The sequence below is a fragment of the Sander vitreus genome, chromosome 12 (assembly GCF_031162955.1).
Source record: "Sander vitreus isolate 19-12246 chromosome 12, sanVit1, whole genome shotgun sequence".
NCBI classification, from domain to species: domain Eukaryota; kingdom Metazoa; phylum Chordata; class Actinopteri; order Perciformes; family Percidae; genus Sander; species Sander vitreus.
In genome coordinates this window covers 29,553,765-29,571,807 of record NC_135866.1, presented here as the reverse complement: position 1 = coordinate 29,571,807, position 18,043 = coordinate 29,553,765, and positions in this window count along the sequence as shown.

The following is an 18,043-nucleotide window of genomic DNA, read 5'->3' as shown; positions in this document are numbered from 1 at the left end:
ACACACACACACAGAGACAGAAACACATTTTCTTTCCTATAACGGCTTTTTTGGGCAGCTTAAACAAAGAAAAATGTATTCTAACAAAACTTGTCAGTACTGCAGTACTCCCATCCTGTAGGCGTTTCTGTAATTGTATCCACTTACTGCATGCATCACGACATTTGCTCTAAACATCTGTACCCCCCCACAGATGCACCTGTCCCCACACAATGCCCCACTATCAGTCCCCCCGTTATTAAACCCCCAGCTCCTCTGCTCCACTGACCCCCCCCCCCCCCCACACCTGCAGCGGGTCATTGATCAGAACTCCTGCGAGGATCAGATAAGGCCGGGTCAACCCCTGGGTCACAGATCCACCCCCGCCTCATAGCGGGACAAAGGCCACTCTGTGGGTCCCTCTGTTTAGGACCCCCACCCCCCCGTTAGAGCCTCAAATACCTGCGCAGGAACCAAAGCATGATAATCTCCTGCTCAGGTGTCACCTAATAGCCAATAAGGGCTAAAGCCCACCCCCCTCGCCTCCTCAGTTGGACTGATAAACAAGTTAGCGGAGCTCAGAGTTTATTCTTTCGGGAAACAGGACTAAAAAGCACTAAAATAAAAAGGCTTCCACGCTCTCTATTGGCTGCTGTCGTCCCTCAGAGCCGCGTGTGATTCCTTACAATGACTCAGCTTTTAACGCATATCTTTATTCAATGAAGAGAACGTAACTTCTGGTGCTGCCCAACCACAACTAAGGTAAGACTTTTCTTCACTGCTCATCAGTTTGTTTGACTTTTTGAAGCTCTGTTGTCGGGTTAGCTGTTGATTCATAGATACAGCTCTTAGTTTGTGGTGTTGTTCTTAGGCCTCCTGCACACTACCTGCGTGGCGTGAGCGTGGCGTTTCTGTTGCGTGTCAGCTGCGTGGCGGCTGAGTGGCGTTTTCTACGTCTTTGCACACCAGAAACGTGTCTGCTGCTGCTAGTCTTGTCTGTACACATGGATGTTTCCCATTGGTTTACTGCACTCAAGCAGTAGTATACTTCATGTTAACCATAAATATATACTGATCTGATCACAGCAAAGACAACGTCGGCAGTGTTGACGACAAAATAGGCTACAGAATATTTCATTCTGGTGCAATATTTGAAAATCGATAATTATTATTTTTTTAAATGACATTTATATCTGCATTTATGTCAAAACCTCAGACTTTCAAACATCAACATGTCAGTTATTAAATGTATTTGTGTCAAAATGACATATAAACATCTTTTCGTATTCTATGTTACGGTCCTATTTCTAGCATGTACGCGTTTTTGGCGAGCCGCGCCTGAGACGTACGTGTCACGCAGGCAGTGTGCAAGCTCTAACCTGTTACCATGGGAGCCGAAATAAAAACGGACACGCCACGCAGCTGACACGCTCACGCCACGCAGCCAGTGTGCAGGAGGTCTTAGAGATTGTATTCTACAGTATATGACTTAACCCTTGTGTTGTCTTCCCGTCCAATACATTAACTTGTTGTCCTTCTGGGTAAACATTTTAAAAGGAACTTTATTGGCGCTTTTTCCAACATTTTTGCCCATTTTCAACGCTTTTTATAAATTCATGGTCAATAAACCTAATTGATGTGACATCATACCAATATTTTTTTGCATAAAAACAGGAATTATCACAGACTGTCAAAGTTTAGTCAGGAGAGTTTTGAAACCATTTCATTTTTTTTTTTTTCAAATGCTATAAAATTGAATAAAACACCCCAAATGTAATGGAAGTAATCATGAACTTGTTAAATGCTGTATTGGTTCCGTACATTTCTAGAGAAAGATATTTCTCTCAGGACTTGGTTCATGTTGCTCTGTGTCTGCTGGATGTGGATACTGGGCAGCTGTTTACTAACCCACTAACAACTTTAAGGCATTTATAGGCAGTTAGCGTCCAATAAAAGTTCTGTTTTTGCCGCTGACAGACTCAGATTAATATTCTAAGTGTCTGACAACATTATAGAAAGGATCCCTACAGAGATAGACCTTTAAAACTTATTTGAGATCTTTCTGTTTAACCAGAAACAGCTCTGAAGTCGCTAGCGCTAAACCCACCAGACTCCATTTAAAAAAACAATACTTTTAGCGTGTATAGAGCCAACATATTTTCACATGTAAATCAGTGAACTATGTGTTTATTTCAACCAAAACTAGAGTTGTGATGGTTGGAAAAGTGGAAAGACGACCCAAAACTGCTTTTCATAGTTTTATTTTGTTTCTGTCGACTTTGAATGAAGTGTATTTTACGATGCTGAAATTAGCGGCAAAACGAGCACTTTTGTGAAGGTAAATACGAGCTGGACAATCGTCCTATTAATTTACATTGTAGCTTGTTTCTCCACTGCCGACTGAAGCGATCTCGCTTAATACAAAGATTGTTGTTCCCATCAGTCACTTAGACACAAAAACATAGGAAAATAGGGTCCAGGTTGCAGAAAAACAGTAGTTACCCTTTAAGGCTGACTTATGCTTCTGCGTTAAATCGACGCGGTGGGTACGTACGCACCTCTCAAAAACATTTACTATACGTGGCAACTGCAATGTAGCTCATTAATGTTACTTTGCAGTAAAACATTGGGTTGTGAATTCAAGGATATACTGTATCCCCCCGCCGACCATGCACACGTGTTCCTCTCGTGCCAAAATAAAAAAATTAACACTTTTGGGATGGTTTTTTTTCGGTGATTTTGACACTTTTTTTGACGGTTTTGTCCCTTTTTTGACACTTTCTGAAATCTTTATCCCTTTTTTTGATGCTGTTTTTCAATGTTTTTGTCTCTTTTTACCACCAGTACTGTATACACCCCACGGACACCAACTTATTACCACTAGTGACACTTATTTTTCGGATTTCATGGTCAATAAACCTCCAAACCTACCAAATTTTTTAGTCAAAAAAGCTGAAATTATGAATTATTTTGACTAATATTAGAGGACTGTATGTTGAAGGATAATCAAAGACTCGTCTGTGTCAAAGTTGAGTCAGAATACTATTTAGAAACCATTTCATTTGTTTTCAAATGCTATAAAACTGAAGAAAAAAAACCCTCAAAATTCAATGAAAGTATAGATCATTAACTGTACTTGTGAACCTGGAACCATCCGTGTTATTTTCTCAGTAATTTGGTTGGAAAAGATATATATATTTTTTTAAATATACACATTTTGATAATGGGTCCAATTTGACCCAGAGGACAACAGGAGGGGTAATGATGGGAGTTCTGAGATTTTCCCCCTTTGCACCTAATTGAAAGTTTCATCATTAAACAAACACTTTCACCCTCTGAATGCAGGTACAAGTCATGTTTGTGATATGGATTTTCACGCTATCTGCTCTTCCAAACGGTGAGTTCCCATAAAGACACACTCGGTTGCATCTGGACCAAAAATCCATCAACGTCTGATTTGATAGATTGCTATAAGATTCCTTTATTAATTCATAATCTGTGCAAATTTCACCGGTGCTCAGGTCATGTTAAAACGGCTCTTTTTAGAGCCTACTGCACTCCGCTCTGTACAGCCCACTTGTGGTGCAGCTTTAGTACGGCAAAACTGAGAAAGCTTCAGGCGGCATTCAGAATCTTTCTCATACTGCCAAGTGGGAGTCATATGTTTGTGACTAGAAATGTTCCCACCTTTCATGCTGTGTAGAGAAATTATGGGCCCTATCTTGCACCCGGCGCAGCGCGGCGCTAAGCCCAACACAAGTGTCTTTGCTAGTTTAAGACCAGTTGTCAGTTTCCCGTCCAGCGCCCACGTCGTTTAAACAGCAAATGCACCTGCGCCCATCTGTGCACCCATGGGCGTGCTGGTCTTACAAGGAGGTGTGTTCTGGTGCATTCTGGGAGTATTGCTATCTTGAGGCAGCAGGAAGTGATCGCACCATTGACCATCAAAAACCTGGTCTAAAGTCAATAACGCAGCATTTCATTGTTATTTTAACAGCAAATTAGTAAAATGCTCCTAGGCTCGTGCACAGCACGCGCACACTATGCTTGTTACACACACAGGGACGCACAACAGCACACACACATGCAGAAGATTAAATATAAAAACATTACGGTGCAGATCCTCCATCATAACAGCAATGCTCCAAGGTCCAAACGCGCCTGGCTTTTAAAGGGAATGGGAGATGATCTCTGATTGGTTGATTGCATGTTACGCCCAAAACACACCTCTGATTAATGAAGACACTAAGTCCAACCCTTTTGAACCATGCGCCCGGCGCACGGACCCTTTTTTCCACCGTCAAACTAGCAAAAGTGGATTTGGACACGCCCAATGCGCTTCACGCCGTGCGCTTAGATGGTTAAAATAGGGCCCTATGTTCAAATGCATGTGTCACTTAACTTATTAAAAACATTTTTTACTTGCTATTGGAAACACTGGAACAAATGTCTGTGTTTTAATCACTTTGATCTTATGAACTTCAATTTATGTAACTTTTTAGTCTTGTCTGTGTTGTGTTTTACGTATTTTTTATACTGATGTAGGCCTGTAACAACTATTAAAAATGTGTCTAACTGCAATCTTTTTTACATAATCACAGTTGTTTTGTATAACCGCAATTAAAGCATTGGAGCATTTTTCTAATGAGATTGGTCACACTGTTGTTTTGATCCATCAAACGCGTTTGTAATATCGGCGTAGCATCACCTAACAGTAACGTTAGCTCACGTTAGCTAGCCTATGATCCTATGGATTCCTTACCTAGTAAGTTAGTGGCTGGTCGTTTACCGTCCTCTTCGCTAGTAACTAACGTTATCAATATTCCCCGCCGTCGCCAGGCTCTTTGCTAGCGATCCCCGTGTATTTCATATCAAAATGTTCAGAACAAACTCAGCTTTCTGTTTAGTGACGCCCCAAATAGTTCCAAAGCAATGAATAAAGAGATAATTTGGCCCTAAAGCGGAAATATTTCTCAAATCTCTTGTGAAAACATAACTGCACTCATTTATTCTGGTGCTTGAAATGAGTTTACGAAAGTCTTGGCTTCATAAAAGTACCATAATATATGAATAAAATAGTAAATAAATGTCTAAAATGAAATTTTGTAATATCACTTTTTGAGTAGGAGTGTTGTCAAACATCGCTTAGACTCCCCGGGGCGTCTTTTTGTCTTTTAAATGTAAAGCCGCGGCTGACTTTTCCCGTGATGCTTCCATGTATTTTGTGTAATTATACTAATGTGGCATGATGTAATGTGGTGGTTTACCGATGTGTTAAATGTTAATCAAATCACTTTTCAATTATAATCACATTTGTCTTTGTCTTCAGCACTGTCTGCCGGCTCCATCTTCTGCCCGGACCCAGAGGCCGGCGACCAGATCACAGATTACATGACTGGTGAGGATGAAACATAATGCAGTGAGCAGTGTGACACATAAGCTGCTTATTTATTATTAATGAGTGAGTCAAAGTCTGATTCATTGGTTTGGTTCAAACCAAGCATTTCATGCGAGAAAGAAGAGGTCAGTGTGTGCCTGACGGGGGTTCACTGACTGATAGAGCAACAATCTTGAAATTGGTCCAGTATTAAGCGTGAACGCTGTAACTGGCAGCCGCAGACCGGGCTGCTATGTTACCCTACGGGGCAAATGTACATCGTCAATTTGGTCCACTAAAAGTTCTGTTTTTGCCGCTGAAAGGCTAAGATTATTATTCTAAGCGTCTGACAACATTATGGACAGGATCCCTACAGAGATAGACCTTTTTAAAACCTATTTTTGGCGATTTTCCATTACCAGGTACCTGCTCGACTCACCTCGACTCTACTCGCCTTTTTTGGTTTTCCGTTATGAAAAAAAGGTCCCTGGTACCTGCCAACAGATACTTTTTTTAGTATCACCTCCGTCGAGGTTCCAAGCGAGCTGAGCTGAGCTGTAAGTGAGAAGACTATGTGAGACATGTAATAATACAGTCGAAAATATTTGACATTTTTGGGGTGGCCTCTAGCTCACCCAGTAAGAGCGTGCGCCCCATGTAGACGGAGTCCTTTGCGGCGGCGCTGGATCAAATCCGACCTGCTGCCCTTTGCTGCGTGTCATCCCCCATCTCTCTCCCCCTTTCATGTCTATCCACTGTCCCTTCATAATAAAAGGGAAAAGCCCCCAAAAAAATCATCTTTAGAAAGAAAATATTTGACTTTTTCGATAAAAAAAAAAAGCATGTCAATAAACTCTGTGTCTGGCCCTTGATGTGGTTCCTATTTTCCAGTGGGGCCCTTAGTGAAACTGAGATGGTCCCCCCTGTCTTAGAACATATCCGCTGCCACTACTGTTATAGTGTTGTTGACTGATCTGCAAGCTGTGATGTTCTGGGAAACCTACAGTCCTACAGCTGTGACCTGAATAATTTTCTGCTCTGCAGGCGTCTCTGGACTCAGAAAAACAGGATTATCTGTGATTAAATCACTCTGCTCTCCACCTGCAAGACGGAGAAATATTGACTTCTTCTCACAGCCTCCGTGTGTGTTTGTCTCTTCTTGTTTCCCGTCTCGTGGCGCAGATTGCCTCGGCCTGCGCTTCACCTGGCTCCACTCGGTCTTCGATAATTTCCCCTCGCTGCTGGGCTTTGCTCTGAAGCTGCGATGTGCGACGGGGCTTTGCCCACGCGACCTGGAAGACTACGGCTGCTCCTGCAGATACGTGGCCGCTGGAAACCCCGCGGATCCTCTGGACACGTGAGTACGACCCTGATCGCAGCGGGGAGCGGCTGCTGCAGCCGCTGCTGCAGGAATTTTCAAATACAGCATGGGGGGCTGATTTGAATTCGGAGGCTGGAGGCAGGCGTGTGCAAAGTGGACTGGGAGAGTTTTAAAACTCAGATTGGCAGAAATATTTTTGACTACCGGCTGGAGAGGGAGGTTTTTAAAACATTATAGAGTCATTGGTATTCATAAATACACCCTCCCATCCCCTATGAGGTATTTTATTCAGTTAAAGGTCACATTTTATGCTCATTGTCTGGTTGATATTTATATTTTGGGCTTCTACTAGAACATCAAAAAGGACTTTATTTTAATGATATACCTGAATAAACCTGTATTCATCCTCTGTCTCTTTAAGCCCCAATCCCAAAACAAGCCCAGTCTGCTCTGATTCCAGGTCTTCCACATCTGGGCCACGTTCAGCCCCGACAAAACGTAGCAACGGGTTTATTTAAACTGAAACGAGGGTGGTTTGAACACCCTGTTGTGTTGCCATGCGCGCTAGCTTTTTTTAACCCCAACTTTACAGACAGCTCTCTGCTGATTGGTTATCACCTGTGACACAGTGACTAAACGAAAGACAGAGAAAAGATTATGGAAAAAAATAATACAATACATAATCACAATTATTTAAAGGTGCTGTGGGTAGGATTATGAAGATCCAGGACTTTTGAACATCGCCAACTTCTCAGTCCCTCCCCCCCTTTCTGCTAAAGCCCAAAACGGTCTCCTAAGCCCCTCCCCCCACAAGGGAGAATGAATGCGTGTGCATGAGCATATCAGTTTTTCTGAATGACCTTGTTTTTGTGATCCTTAGGAGCTGAAATTGAGATCAAATTTTGATTTATTGCACAGCCCTGCAATGATTGTGTGTAACAACAATGTCATTTAAAGGGCCTGACACACCAACCCGACAGCCGACAATCGGCAGAAAAGTCAGTCGGACTGATCAGTCTCCCCGAGGTCCAAAAAGTGCCTCAGAACACACTGAAGAGACGCCGACTTGAGAGTACGTTCTGCGCGTGCGCAAGACGTAATACGTCTCCATAACAGCAGACGGTGCTAGTCTGTATCGTCGCCCAAAAAATGAAAACCGGAAATGACGAACGCGTCACGTGGGTCTGGCTTCTCCAGCCGATGGTAATGGCGGCTCGTTCGAAATACGATCTCGTATTTTACAAAAATAGTTCACTGAAACGTGTTTCTGAAAAACATTTATAGCGAGAAATAGGCCGTGCAGTTGCTGAATCTGTCTTCATTTCAGATCAACAAAGGTCAGTTTAAAAGATTTTCGTCAGATTGGTCATTGAGTCCGACTGCCCGCCCTCCGACCCAGCAAGTCAGGTCGGCCAAAATGAAGGCCGACGGCTCCTCCGACGGACGACGGCACGGAACACACCGAACAGACTCGAGTCAGCGACCTCGCCAGACTGTCAGACGGCCGATTATCAGGTTGGTGTGTCAGCGCCTTTAAACATATAAAGTTGTTCTGTATTTCTTCTTTGCTGCAGCTGCTGTGAGACTCACCGGCTGTGTTATCAGGACGCTGCCCCCTGCAGGCAGCATCTGCCTCTCCTCCCTGACAACTTCACCTGTTCAGCAGCAAACACCAGCTGTGGTAAGACTTACACACCACAGGACATTTTGGGAAATACTGTATGCTCATGTGCTTCCTCGCTGAGAGTTATAAGAGTAAGATAAGAAACCCACTCATGTGTCTGTACAGTAAATATGAAGCCGCAGACAGCAGAAGTCTCTGCTGGGTGTCTGGTAACCTCACGGTGACAACAAGTGTCCAGGAAGTAACTGTGCCCGCCCACGAAATAGTCCGGCACATTACCCACCGGAAAAGCACAACTTGCTGTTTTTATAATTTTGGTTTTTGTACAGATTAAACAAAGGAGTTATAAAGTGTTATTCCGTGAGTTTAGATATGAACAGATATGCTAGCTGTTTCCCTATGTTTACAGTCTTAATGCTAAGCTAAGCTAAGAGGATAGCTGGCTGTAGCTTCATATTTAGCTCTGTCTGTCTGTCTGTCTGTCTGTCTATCTCTATCTCTCTGTCTGTCTGTATATCTCTCTCTGTCTCTTTCTCTGTCTGTCTGTCTGTCTGTCTGTCTCTGTCTGTCTGTCTGTCTGTCTGCCTGTCTCTGTCTGTCTGTTTGTCTGTCTCTCTGTCTATGTGACACGAGTCTTGCATGTCTTTTTGTCTATTAGATATATTAGTGTCTGTCTATCTCTCTTTCTCTCTCTGTCTCTCTGTCTCTCTGTCTGTCTGTCTGTCTTTCTCTCTCTCTCTCTGTCTGTCTGTCTGTCTGTCTTTGTGACACGAGTCTTGCATGTCTTTTTGTCTATTAGATATATTAGTCTCTGTCTATCTCTCTTTCTCTCTCTCTCTGTCTGTCTGTCTTTTTGTCTATTAGATGACAGTACAGTCTTTGGACATTAACGAGTTGTCTGTTCTTTACCCCGGAGACGCTGGTGATGGGTGTCAGCAGAGGTTTTGTGAATGTGACCAGGCCGCCATCGACTGCATGACTCAGAGCGCTTACAGCTCGACACTGAGAGGCCTCGCCGCGGCGTCCTGCGCCGCTACGAACCACACAGGTGACGTGTCCCTGAATTGTCCTAATACACATGCATAGAAATGTTAGTTCACTGAGAGGAAAGATATTTTACTATCGTTTTTATGAAAAAAGATTGAGAGATTAAGAGTAATACTAGACCATTTCTAATCTTATGATACGTTATTACCATTACCTGATACTTCAATAAATCCCTCCGCTCTAAATGATCATTAAAACAGCTTTACATATTTTGTGGAAGAATTGCTGGCTGGCAGAGCAGAGAGCCGAAAACAGCACGGCTCTCTCATTAGTGTGATTCTGGGTTTCAGATGTGCTGAGCGGCGCTGTGGCGACCGGTGTCGTGGAGACCGGCGAAGGCTTCAGAGGAGCAGGTGAGTCTGCGTGATGTCAGCACACTTCAGATAAAACTCTGATCGACTGACGTCAGGGAGATTAGAGAGGACGCAACAGGCAAACTGCCCTTTGATTTGTTTATTTTTAGGGGGAGAGAAAGGGGGGGGGGTAAGACATGCAGAAAAGGTCCGCGGGTCGGAATCGAAACAACATAATTTGTTTTTTGAACATCACAGCAGTGTAAATATGACGCTGAAAAAGATATAAGATAAGATTAGATTAAAAAAAAAACGTTGTCTGTCACAGTGCAGGCTCCAATGACATAGAGATAAGAACATAAAAGATACATATTGAAACAGTGTTGTTTTGCCGCTGACAGGCTCAGATTATTATTCTAAGTGTCTGACAACATTATGGAAAGGATCCCTACAGAGATAGACCTTTAAATCCTCTTTGAGACCTTTCTGTTTAACCAGAAACAGCGCCGAAGTCGCTAGTGCTAAACCCACCAGACTCCATTTAAAAAAACAGTACTTTTAGCGTGTATAGAGCCAACATGTTTTAACATGTAAATCGGTGAACTATGTGTTTATTTCAACCAAAACTAGAGTTGTGATGGTTGAAAAAGTGGACAGACGACCCAAAATGGCTTTTCATAGTTTTATTTTGTTTGTGTTGACTTTGAATGAAGTGTATTTTACGATGCTAAAATGACTGTTTATTTACATGGAGTCTGGTGGGTTTAGCGAACCCAATTTCGCAGATGTTATGTTTAAAAAAAGGATCTTACTCTTTAACAGAAAGGTCGACCTCCTTAGAAATCCTTTCCATAATGTTGTCAGACACTTAGAATAATAATCGGAGCCTGTCAGCAGCAAAACGAGCACTTTTGTGAAGGTAAATAGCCTACTAGCTTGAGAATTGTCCCATTAACTTACATTGTAGGTTGTTTCACCGCTGCCGATTGCAGCGATCTCGTTTAATACTGGACCAATGTCAACGATTGTTGTTCCCATCAGTCACTTAGACACAAAAACATAGGAAAACAGGGGTTGAAAAAAACCGTAGTTACCCTTTAAGCTACTGTCCATCCAGTATTTATTTATTAAGCACAATTAAATTCTCAATAGATCAGAACAGAACTGAAACAAGTTAATACAACATGATGCACTACGCGTCAATAATTTGAACATTTCTTCTCATGAGTTACGACCTTCCCTCTCCAGAGTGCGTCAGCCGGGATTTGCGTCAGCGGCGTTGTCAGAGCGCCGTAGATCAGAGGGAGGAATTGATTAGATAGGAGCGCAGATGCCGGAGTCACACCTCTGCAGCTCGCAGCCAATTAAAGCAATGACCTCTTGACGTTTAATCCTGCAGTTTCCTGCCCACGCACAGCCAGAGAGAGAAGAAAGAAAAAAACCCAGTTCATTTGATCTTTCTCTCCGTCTGAGAGAAGCCGGAGGAGCGGAGGTAGGGGGAGTTATTAAAGTGGAGAACTTCACAGGAAAAGTGAAAGTGTAAAGCCGGTTGGATTCCCGTTTGACAGTTCAGGGACGAGTTTTTCTCTCGGAATAAATATGTTACTGTTTGAACCTATATACCAACTTTAATTACGTTTTTGTTGATGAAAAGCAAGTATGACACTCCTCATATGTTGTAGCCTAGGTCTTAAAACCCCAAAAAATTGAAGAAAATAAGGAATTCAACAAAGTAAATCAGTAACTTAAAGGTCCAATATGTAATATATTTACTGTAATAAATCCCAAAATGAGCCCAATGTGTGATCTGATATTAAGAAAACATGCTAAGTTGAAGTACTATCTTTTCTGACAACAATGCTAATGCCAGTATTTTCTCCTTTTGAAATTTCCGTTCCGTGACGGAATTTCTGTCTGTGTTTTGGCCTGTGTGTTGGTATCAACTGCCCAGTTTGACAGCCAGGCCGGGTTGCCAGATATACCTGTAAACACGTAAACCCAGCGCGCTACAGCTGTAACATTAGAGAGCAAATCGCTTATCATGTGTAGGCGGCTTAAGGAGTCCAACAAAGTAAATCAGGAACTAAAAGGAAGCTAAGAAGTCGAGCAGTATTCGTCAGATAGATTTGGTTAAATATCATGTTTTTAATTTAAATATCAAACTGTCTGCGAGCGATTGAGGGGTTGTTCAATTTGTCCACACCGGGAGTAAAAATAATTCAGCAGAGGCAGTGATGTGTAGACCAGAAAATGGGAAATCCCACACATCCACCCCGGAAAATGGCATCCTGGTTGTGACGCTCCACAAAATGTCTCCACTGATTTACAGACGCTGTAGTCTATATCCACAACCAGGGTCCAAAATTAGCACCATTTACTATTTAGCAGAGGCACCATGGCTCCGTCCGGCGCTTAGCACGTTTGCGTCCGATCCCAGAATGCTGTGTGGACTAGCCAGACCCTCCTCCGCAGCGCTGTGGAGGAAGGTCTGGCAATGCGAGACTAATGATACTATGATACCTAATTTTAAAACTCTTCAAGTCTTATTCTCCGTCTTCAAGTTTCTAAGGTAAACAAAATAAATGTGTCGTCCTGCAAACAACGCGGGATTGTCCAGCAAGAACATTTTTAAAGTGCTACAACACAATGAAACGTGACCAAATACATTTGTCACATTTGACTTTCAAAATATCAACAGTGGGCTGCGAGAAAAGGGATTTCATGATTAGTGTAACAAAATAAAGGAGAGTTTCTTTAGTTTGTAAGTTTGTAATGAATTCATTCTTTGAGTGAGCACTTGAGTTAGAACGGCTGCAGGCTTTATGTGAAGTGACTCTTTGGAGTGGATTTTTATTAAAAGAGAGACCGACTTCATCCTGTTCATCTGTCTGCTGCTCTCATCGTGTCTTCCATCTCCTTCTCTCCAGATGTTCTCTCAGCGGTCAACAACTCTACGAGCCAGCAGCTGTCCAACTCTTCCTTCCTGTCAGCAGGTTAAGAAAAACCCGTGTGTTGTTGAGTTCACTTTGTGAAGCTTTCTGTTGACACTCATCACATCACTGCGTCTCAAGAGAGAGACTGTGAGTGGTCAACGATGCCGGAACTGGCCTTTGTAACTGGAGTGTGAAAAATAGGGCTGCAACCAGGGCTTTAAAGCGTAACTCTTGCCAAAATGCAACCTAGGGTCTTTTTGTGAGTCAAACTTTAGTTTAAAAGCATATTTAGGACAGAAGCGCCACTTTTAAGATTGACCGTATTCTCATTATTCGGTCAAATGGCCTTTTGAATGGGAGTGCTAGGGGCACTTTGATGCTAGCTTCAAAATAGCTATTTTTAAACCACTAAGAAGGCTCAACACAACATGAGACTTTGCTCCAAGTATCACCAGGGGCTCTACACATGAACGCAAGCATTGACAACATTGTTTGTGTACCCAGAGTTTACTAAAAAAGGTTTTGAGCAACTCACTGTAGCTGTTGTTTACGCTATCCTCCATTTTCCCATTTTCCCAGTCCAAAATAGGCGATCTCAGAATGCGAATGAACGGACTCCATAGGAGGAAATGTCATTCTTATATAAGGCTCCTTTTTCAACTACGAGGTTTCACTTCATATTCTAAACATTTCAGAAAACTTAGTGCAAAAAGTAGTTGTCTTAATGTTAGTAATTAAGTGGAGACGTTTCGTGCTGATATGTTAGATTTTTCTACATTTTTACCCTATTCACCTGCAGTGTCTTGCCTTCACTTTGCTCCGTACAAAGACTGGAAGACTAGCTCCGTCAAAAGTACAACTCAGCTTCTTTTTTTTGTCCAATCTTCCAATCACAACATGTGGCTGACAAGCTTTCTCCACCTCCGCTGTGACTCCCGCAGCTCAATGGCCAGTGTGTGTTTGCTCTGATTCGGTCTGAGCTGTTATTGTGTCTGGCCTGCAGAGATGGATCCGCTAATGACCAGCAGCGTGGGTAACTGGAGTGACGCCGCAGGGATCTACGGCGACCTCATCACCCCACCGCCAGGCTCGCCCCTCCTGCTGACGCCCGCAGGTACGCTCTCTAATAGTCCCGCAGGTCACCGCGGCAACACGGAGATGAGAGGAGGGCAACAGCAAGTTAGGTAGAGATATATATAGAGAGAGAGAGACAGAGAGAGAGACAGAGAGAGAGAGAGATACTTTATTGATCCCTAAGGGGAAATTCAAGGTCCCAGTAGCTTAAAGACATCACACACACAACATACACATGCATCATAAACAGGATGATAAAAAAACAAATCCACATGAATAATATGGACAATAAAAGAAAACCTACTAAATAAAAAATCCACATGAATGTACTGAGGGATGTATAAGCATGAGAGGCCTGCAGTGACAGGGCAGGGACTGACCCTGGGATTCAGTCTGCACGGTGAGGTGCTGTATGAGAGGGGGTGTCATGGTGGTAATGCAAATAGGTCCAATAGTGCAAGGATAAAGTCTAGAGACCAGCATTAAATATAAAAGAATAATGTAGACATAGTAATATAAAAACTATAGCAGTGCAAGGATAACGTTTAAAAAAAGACAGCATTAAATATGGACATTAGAAGGGAACAAAGTAGACAGTAGGATAGACACAAATCAACAAGTCGATATTAGATTGAGTGAAAGATAGAAGGGTTCTTCTACACACACTGCATGTCACCTCTCTGCTGTATACACAGACACACAGAGTGAGCTCTCTGCTGTATACGTGGTCACACAGACACACAGAGTGAGCTGTGTGTGCATGTGTGTGTGCTGCTGTGCGTCCCTGTGTGTGTAACAAGCATAGTGTGCGCGCTGTGCACGAGACTAGGAGCATTTTACTAATGCTCTGTTAAAATAACAATGAAATGCTGCGTTATTGACTTTAGACCAGGTTTTTGTTGGTCAATGGCGCCATCACTTCCCGCTGCCTCAAGATAGCAATACTCCCAGAATGCACCTGAACACACCTCCCTGTAAGACCAGCGCGCCCAGAATGCACCTGAACACACCTCCCTGTAAGACCAGCGCGCCCAGAATGCACCTGAACACACCTCCCTGTAAGACCAGCGCGCCCAGAATGCACCTGAACACACCTCCCTGTAAGACCAGCACGCCCAGAATGCACCTGAACACACCTCCCTGTAAGACCAGCACGCCCATTTAGAAGACATCGGTAACACTTTACTTGAAGTTTTCTACATAAGAGTGTCATGAACACTTGACACTCACATGACACTGTCATGACATAGTCATGACACATGAACCCTGACCATAACTTGTCATGACAAAACCGAATTACACTTACTAAAAAAAGCGTTATGTCATATGTCACCGTTTATGACTGGTTTATTTTGTTTTATGACACGTTCATGACAGTGTCATGTCACTCTTATGTAGAAAACTTCAAGTAAAGTGTAACCTTTTGCAGGTATTTCTGATAAATCACATTCCCATCCATTTACTTTGAATGCTAACATACTAAACTATGATTGTGAACATTCTAAACACCGAACAGCACCTGCATCAGCATGTTGGCATTTTTAGCATTAGGGTTCAATCACAGCAGCGCCCCACTACAGCCTCAAAGAGCCCGGCTGTATACTTTCAGTCTTGTTGGACAGTGTTTTTTATATTGACATTATTAGCTGTGTTTTTGAGAAATTTAAAGCCATCTGTGTTGCAGAGGAGGTAGAAGAGGAAGAGACGATTCAAACAAGTTTCATCTCTGAAGGTAAAAACAGTTACATCCTCTCGTTTCCATCTGTACGTTCTTTTCTAAGATCCTCCATGAAATACTTCTCTGGCAATCTTGTGTTTTTCCAATCTGCTCATAATTACATTTGGCTGGAGCTAAACCATCCTTCCGCTGCCCAAAGCACCCAAAATAATTTCCCCGCTGTTTGCCTCCTGCTGCTTGATGACTCACTTGGCTCCGACGTTTCCTGTCCCTGTCCTACGTGTCACCGCTTTTGCAGATTTGAATGGGGGTGTGACGGAGGAAGCACTGGAGCAGGAAGACATAAATAAGGATCAGACGACCCACAATCCACCAGCAATCAGACGCGGTGAGCCAATAACACAGTCTGTCTCGATCAGGATTGATAACAGCAATGCTCTGCGAGTTTTTTTTATATAGAAGAACAGATGGTGATAAATAAGATCATCCGTCTTGAAAAGTCAATGGTCCCCTCCACTCACTGTGTTTTCCTTCTGTTAGTGTCCCCCAAAGTCTGAACTTGACTAGCCTGACTTGTATCCGTGCAAAGTTTGTCACTAGAGAAGTCTTTGCTCTAGGGCAGGGCAATATGGAGAAAATCAAATATCACAATATTTTTGACCAAATACCTTGATAGTACTTTTGATAGGCCAGTACTTTTCCCTGAACTCTCTCCATAACACATTCAGTTCTCTGTTGCAGATTCAGTTCCGTTCGTCTACGACAGAGAAACGCTGAGCGAAGAAGAAGCAGAGCCGAACAAGCTCTCGGCACTCAGCTTCGGAGATGAAAACGCGGTGACGTCTTCAACACCCACAACTTCACACGCTGACACCTCACCTTCCAGTCGGACTACAACCTCCCTGACGACTACAACTCCCAGAGAGCTGGAGGAGTCATCTGAGGAAGGTGATAAAGAAATGAGGATGGTTTTTGGGGCGACCTCTAGCTCACCTGGTAAAGTGTGCGCCAGTGGTGGAATGTAACTAAGTACAGTATGTAGCATAAATGAGTACACCCATGCTAAATTTTACTAAAAATAATCTTTTGGAAATTGATCTTAATGCCTTAATTAAAAAAAATGAGGAAAAATCCAATCTTTAAGGACACCAATTTTCTTTGTGAATGAATAATGTATCGTAAATAAATAAATGTTCTTCCTTAAAATACAGGGGGCATAAGTCAGTACACCTCTATGTTAGATTCCCATAGAGGCAGACAGACTTTTATTTTGAAAGGCCAGTTATTTCATGGATCCAGGATACTGTGATCCTGATAAAGTTCCCTTGGCCTTTGGAATTAAAATAGCCCCCCCCCCCACACACACACACACATCATCACATCCCCTTCACCATACCCCCCCATCATCACATCCCCTTCACCATACCTAGAGATTGGCATGGGGTACTTTCCATAAAATCATCTCTCAATGCAAATCAAACCAGCTATTAGGCTAACTGAAATAAAACCATGCCAGTCTCTAGGTATGGTGAAGGGGATGTGATGATGGGGGGGGGGGGGTATGGTGAAGGGTATGTGATGATTTATGCTACATACTGTACATTACTGTAGTGTACTGTAATTAAGTCCAAATGTTGAGGTACTTTACTTGAGTCTTTTCTACTTTGCTACATTTCAGAGAGAAATATTGTACTTTTACTCCACTACATTCATCTGTTCCAGCTTTAGTTACTAGTTACTTTACACATTCAGATTACTGCACACAGAACACATGTAGTTTATAAAATCTGATGTTTTATTCTAAAGTAAACTAGCCAACAATATAACGGCTACAAGTCCAGCTGAGATGATCAGACCATTAAACACACAACTGGTTGATCCTTTACACTTTCTACAATGGGAGGATTCTTCTTTACTTTTAATACTTTAACTACATTTTCCTGATGATACTTACAGACTCTTACTGAAGTTACATTTTCAATGCTGGACTTTTACTGTAAGAGAGTATTTTTACAGTGTGGTATTAGTACTTTTACTGAAGTAAAGGATCTGAATACTTCTTCCACCACTGGTGTGCGCCCTATGTAGACTGAGTCCTTTCGCAGCGGCCAGGGTTCGAATCCGACCCTTCGTGCTGTGTGTCATCCCCCAGGAAAGAGGATGGTTTTGGTACAAACAAGACACAAAATATGCCAAAACAGAAACAAATACATAATAATACAAAAATCGAAACGATCAATTACGAAAAAAAGAGTTTAGAATAAAAAATACCAACAAATCTAGAATAACAATCCCCGTTGGAAAGTGTTTCCATAACAAAAGTTGCAAATGTTCATCTTAAATGTATCTGTAGAAATGTTTTAATTGTTAATATTGTTGATCCATTAACATTTATTAATGTCAGTTATTATTGATAATGTCTGATGTCTCTGCAGGTTCAGTCATCGTCACAAGTTCATCACTGACAGCAGCAAAACCACAAATCAGTCCACCGGAGGAAATAAAGTCGTTATCTGAAGAGGAAGAAGAGGAAGAAGATGGGGATGATGATGATGATGATGATGGTGGTGGTGATGATGGTGGTGAAGGGGAGCAGGGAGCTTCAGATGAGCACGGTGAGTTGAAACCAAGCAATCCTCCTTTAATATCACAGGATCTTCTCATTTCAAAATGTTTGTGTCATTTTTAGGGCTGTCAATCGATTAAAAAATGTAATC